This window comes from Dasypus novemcinctus, chromosome 8 (genome assembly GCF_030445035.2).
Source record: "Dasypus novemcinctus isolate mDasNov1 chromosome 8, mDasNov1.1.hap2, whole genome shotgun sequence".
Lineage (NCBI taxonomy): Eukaryota > Metazoa > Chordata > Mammalia > Cingulata > Dasypodidae > Dasypus > Dasypus novemcinctus.
This window is the reverse complement of record NC_080680.1, coordinates 121,679,467-121,685,466: the sequence shown is the minus strand read 5'-3', so window position 1 is coordinate 121,685,466 and position 6,000 is coordinate 121,679,467. Positions and strand designations below refer to the sequence as shown.

Genomic DNA, 6,000 nt, shown 5'->3' with positions numbered 1-6,000 from the left:
ACATCTCACGACAATGCAAGGTGTTGGTGGAGGGTTGATGTATGGGACTCCTGTATGAGGTTATGCATGTTTAATTTGTAAGTTCACAACTTTTACTATACATTTAATTGTTTATGTATATTCATATATAAATGATATAAAGATCCCTGCCCTGTACAAATACTTACCTCCAGCTTATCATAGATTTCACCCAGATAGGTGTCAGCTCACAACCTTCCTCTGCCCCCCAAATTCCTTTAAGCCTATCATCTAGTCTCTAGCTCTCTGAGGCAGCTTGGTTTACTTATTTCATATCATTGAGGTCATGTAGTATTTGTCCTTCAATGCCTGGGTTGCATAAAATGGGGGCATAGGGATACCTTTGGGTGGGGCTTTGTGGGCTTGAGGGTGGCTAGGGAGGGGAGAATGGGTAATATGGCCCAAGAAATTGGGGGGAGAGTAGGGGAACATATGAACATAGGAGATTGTCAGGTATGTGGTTGAGAGTATAATGCTGAGAAAACATTTTCAAAAATATAATAAGGAAGGCTACCTATTTAAGATGTTTAAAGGGGAGAATCTGACGCAGGCTTCTAGGGAGTATGTGAGTGCTCATTTTGTCATATTGGGTTATATCATTGGATGGAGACCCACATAATGAGAGTGAAGGTATACCTACATCCTGGGGAGGACTGATGTTCTCAAATAGAGGTAATTGTATCTCTCAAGAGAGATGGTGGCTCCCAATACTTTATGGCAATCGAGCATGTCAAGCCCTCAGCATTCTTGCAAGTATCTTTGAACATGGCCCTTCAAGCAATGAAGAGTGACTGTTGCTGTGGGCCCTGAGGGGAGGGGGAAAAAGATATTGAATAGGTGGAATCAGTGTAACTGTGGGGCAATGGAAGTGTTCCACAAGATTATGCAAGGATGGATATAGGACATGTTAAATTACACCAAAAATGTATGCTGGCCTATAGGCTAAAATATAAATCATAATGTAAAACGTAAGATAACTAAAAGTTTAGAAAATTGTGTACTCTAAAATACAAACCATAATGTAAACCCAAGTGTAACCTTGTTTGAAAGCTCTTGTCTCAATATCTGTACATCAGTTTCAGTAAATATAGTATGAACATGTAAAAAGATTATTGCTGGGGAAGGGACAAAGTGTCTGATGTTGAATATGTGGGAGTACCGTATATTGTATATATGAATTACTGTGGTCTAAAACTTCTGTGAAGACAAGCTTAATACTTAAGAAAAAAAAGGAAAAGAAAGGTCGTATACACTGAGGAAGAGATGGAAGAAGTTGCCTTGCCAATGTGCATACAGGGCAACACTTATTGCAGTGATGGAAGGCAAAACATCAAAAACAAAGCTTTTTCATTTTTTAATTTTGGTACCCCAATTTATTTTTACTTTAATTTTTCTAAATTAGTATGTATTCTATATCTAACCTTTAAACCTATCACTATATTCCATTTTACTATTAATGGAATGTGGCAATATATCGGGTTTCATTTTCAGGGAGGTTTTGAGCCACACAGGGGTTCGATGGTGGCAGGGGAGGAATACTGGTGTGGAGGGTTATTGGTGGGGGTCACATGGTTAGGAGGGAGTTCTCCAGGGCATATGTGTGGGGTGCATAAAAATGTTTGGGTATTTTCATAGTGGTTACAGTTGGGAATGACGGCAGGGGGAGTGCTGAGTTCCTGGCTGGGAGCTCTGTTGCATTCCCTAATGGAACAGCAACAATCCCCCGAGTGCAATGGCTAAGACCAGTAAAGAAGGATGGCCTAACAATGAGCCCTTGATGCTAATGACTATGCTTGTGAGCTTGTGTGCCTGAAATAAAAACTAGGCCTAGAGCTGCGGGGTGCCTAAGAGTTACCTCCTGGGAGCCTCCATGTTGATCAAATATGGCCAGTCTTGAAGCCAAACTCAGCATGTAAATGCATTGCCTTCCCCCAGCGTTGGTCATGACTCCTGGGGATAAGCCTCCCTGGTACCGAGGGATTGCTACCAAGTACCAGCTGATGATGTGGCTGGAGAATGACCTTGAATAAAAGGGTCAACTCAGACCAGCAGAATATCTCAGCCTACATGTAATATGGAATTAAAAATGCTTTTTGACCTTGAATAAAAGGGGGAAATGGAAAGGACAAATGAGTTTATATGGCTATGAGTTTCCAAAAAGAGTTGGGAGGTCATCAGAGGGGTTGCCCTTATGCACACCTGAGCAGAGTCCCAGAGACAGATAAAGTAGATACAACCCCAGGTACTGGCTCTTCTGAGGGCTACAGAGACCCACAGGTTCTATGGTCATGGCAGATGGACTTCAGTGCCATGTCAGTTGGCCCAGCTTTGGAGTTTGTGTTCCTGAGTGTGGTGGAGTTGGACTCAGATGTGATCTTTGTTCACAAGCCTCTCCTGTCACTTTTACCAGACCTGTGGTTGGCGCTGGGGTTTAGTGTATACTCAGGGGACCTAAATCTCTGGACTGTCCATGTGATAGCCAGGCCCTGAGCCTCAACAGACTTGCAACTCCTATATTCTGGTTTATTGGACTTACCCCAGCCAGCTAACAGGGAAGTGAAGAAGGTCAACCACCATACCAGAGAGCCAAGAGTGCCTACAACTGCAAACAGGAGAACTGCATCCATCATCCAAGTGGAATCTAAACACCCTCTTGATATAGAGGTGGAGTGAACATAGCCATCCCAGGGTCCACAGAATGGAGGAGAGGAGTATGGATTGGAGTGGACTTGCTGATGCTCTGTTCTGAAATTGTTGTGATTAGTGATGGAAGTAAATGTGGTGTTGAGGTGGAGAAAGTGGCCATGGTGGCTGCTGGGGGTGGGGAGTGGGAAGAAGAGATGTGATGTGGGGGAATTTTCAGGACTTGGAGTTGTCCTGGGTGGTACTGCAGGGACAGTTACTGGACATTGTGTGTCCTCCCATGGCCCACTGGGTGGACTGGGGAGAGTGTAAACTATGATGTGGACCATTGACCATATGGTACAGCAGTGCTCAGAGATGTATTCACCAAGTGCAATTAGTGTCCCATGATAATGAAGGAGGTTGTTGTTAATGGGAGGAGTGGGGTGAGGGGGTTGGGGGATATATGGGGACCTCGTATTTTTTTAATGTAACATTAAAAAATAAAAACAAAAAAAGATATAAAGATAATAATAATAGGGTGGGTGGAGGGAAAATACTTTCCTTAGTAGTAGTACTTTGACAGTGCTCTTTAATCATTAGTTAAAAAGGTTTAACAATGCAAGGCATTGGTGGTAGGGTGAGTTATGAGAGTCCTGCATGATGTTATATATGTTTATTTGTAAGTTCACAGCTATTACTGTACACTTATTGTTTATATATGTTTATATATGAGTGACATATTTCAATAAATTAATTTTTAAAAAATGAATTACTGGGAAGCAGATGCAGCTCAAGTGGTTGAGTGCCTGCTTCCCAGGTATGAGGTCCCAGATTCGATCCCTGGTCCTCCTAAAAAACAAACGAGAAAACCAACTTTTATTGGGGAGCAGATGTAGTTCAGTACCTCCAAAAAAAAAAAAAGAATTACTAGAGTTCCTGCATCTGTATGAAGGTGGTGAAGGGGCATCTCTGCGTGGTTCATTGTGGCAGCAGCGAATTGAACTTCAGGAGAGTGGTGTTCTCTGTGGATTTCAACTATGTTCTTGTTCCTTTGATGGCACAATTAAACTGTGGACTATATACATGGTGTTTTGATAAAGACTTTCATAGTTGGACATAAGCATCATGCCCTCTTTACTCTTGCCACTGTTGAGGATTCTTTGTTATAATAATAATGAAAAAACAGGTATATTTCAGCTGGTTTCAGTGAAACTGTCAAAATTGTCATGCCAGGAAATAGAAGCTAAAGAGTTGAATTACATAAACAAATCACCCCAATGCATTGCCTTTTAAAAAAAAGGGAGAATATGTTGCAGCAGTACAGGACTTTCACTTGTCTGTTTTTTTAAAAAGAAAATCATATCAAGGTTTAATTTGTCATTATCAAGAAATAAGAAACATTCTAAGAACAATTTTACATGGGTAGCATGTCACTCACAGCAGGCCTGATAGCATCTGGTCACGGATGGCAAAATTCGTCTTTGGAGGAATTTTGATGACGATAAGAAATATGCACACACATGCTTACATGGGCGCCATGAGGCAGTCATGGATTTGGCTTTTTCAGTGACAGGCACCAGTCTACTGAGTGTGGTCATGAGTTTGTACTTGCAGAGTGGCGTGATGCAACAGAGAAGAATAAAGAGCTTTTCTCCCATTGAGGAGTTGCTATTGAACATATCTCAGTCTCACCTGCAGGGGATTTGTTCTGTACTTCTCTCTCCAATAATAAGATAATAGTTATTCACCGAAGTCTTGAGGCATCTGCAATAATTCAAGGCCTAGTGAAAGACAGCAATATATTCACGGTTTGATGATTGATCCAAGAACTAAAGCTTTGGTTTTGAATGGAAAACCTGGCCACCTGCAGGTTTATTCTCTCCATAGTGATAAGCATTTATAAAATTTATATATTATACAGCAAGAATATATCAGTGATTACAGTCTGATCCAAATTGAACTAACAAAGGCTGCATTTGGATGCCAAGGTAACTGGTTTACAACAGTGAAACAATGGCAAGAAAAGGAGACTGAGCCTGAATTGCAAATGAAACCGTGGGCATATATTAAGAAAACACAAGGGTTTATTCTTAACACAAAGTTTAACATGCCACATGGAGACCACATCACAGCTCTCTGTTTCTGTAATATAGAAAAATCTGTAGTCCCCACCTTGGTTACAGCTAGTAAAGATGGTCACTTCAGAGTGTGGCTATTGACAGATGACTCAGATACATACAAAAAAAGCTGTTGGCTGGACCGGTGACTTTGTAGGTAGTTACCACAAATACCAAGCAACTATCTATTGTTTTTCTGAAGATGACTCTTTACTTACAGTTAGTTTTAAGGAAATTGTCACAATCTGGGATTCAGAGACATGGGAGCTTAAATGTACGTTTTGCCTACAGCTGGGAAAATAAGGTTCCTTTGCTTTGTAAATTGATGTGTTCAAAGTGTCTTCTTGGTGCTACTCAAAATGGCATTCTTTGCTATTGGAATCTGCTCAGTTGTGCGTTGGAATGGAGTGCAAAATTAAATGGTAGAGTCTGAAACCTGATCCTAGCTCAGAGAAGCATGGGTTGAGATTTGTTTTTATTTAAACCTAGTGAGCCAAGGCCATTGTATATTGAAAAAAATATCTGTAGAGAGGAAGTCCACTGGGGAGTGTTAGTTGCATGAGATGCCCCTGAATCGTTCACATCAGAAGCCAAACAGATCTCATTTTACTTCCTAACAAAATCACAAAGTTTATTGACATTCAGTATAAAATCTCCCAAAGAGAAACTCACACCAACAAGCAAAGAGCTACTAGCAGAAGAAAATCTACCAGCAACCCCGTTTTGTTTCATCCTGGGAGAGCACAGGCAATAGCAGCATGAAAAATTAAATGAGAACTTGGGGAATGAACTGGTACAGCTACCCTTAACAGAAAACACACCTGCAGTTAGTGAGCCTCTTCACCCTCCAGCCCACATACTGCCATCTGCTTCTTTTCTATTCTCCATGTTTGTAGATTTATTACTGCTGTCTAAGGAAACCAAGAGGGCTAAAGAAATTTCTAAATGATGTCAATAGGGAAGAAAAAAAGAAAGTGATAATTCATATGTAGAAAATTATTTTACTGAAAAAGTCCAGGACACAAATAACACAGATTTAGGAGAAAATATTATATATCAGTTGTCAAAATCTGAAGAAAAAGGATTGAGAAAATTAAGGAAAGTGGACTACAGCTGGATAACTGTTTTTTAAGCATTGGAGGTGGGAGAGTGGAGGCATGTTGTTTTTTATTATATATTGAATCCCCAGAAACATCTGTTCAAATGTTATTTCTGCTTTTAAAATAAAATACTAAACATT

At 40.5% G+C, this 6,000-nt stretch overlaps 1 protein-coding gene and 1 pseudogene across 4 annotated transcripts in view; both read left to right on the top strand.

Moving 5' to 3' along the window:
• Window positions 1-6,000, top strand: part of INVS (inversin) — a 221,802-nt gene that overhangs the window by 124,276 nt on the left and 91,526 nt on the right. The gene's annotated exons all lie outside the window — the stretch shown is intronic.
• On the top strand, window positions 3,120-5,961 carry LOC105746420 (WD repeat-containing protein 75 pseudogene; annotated as a pseudogene).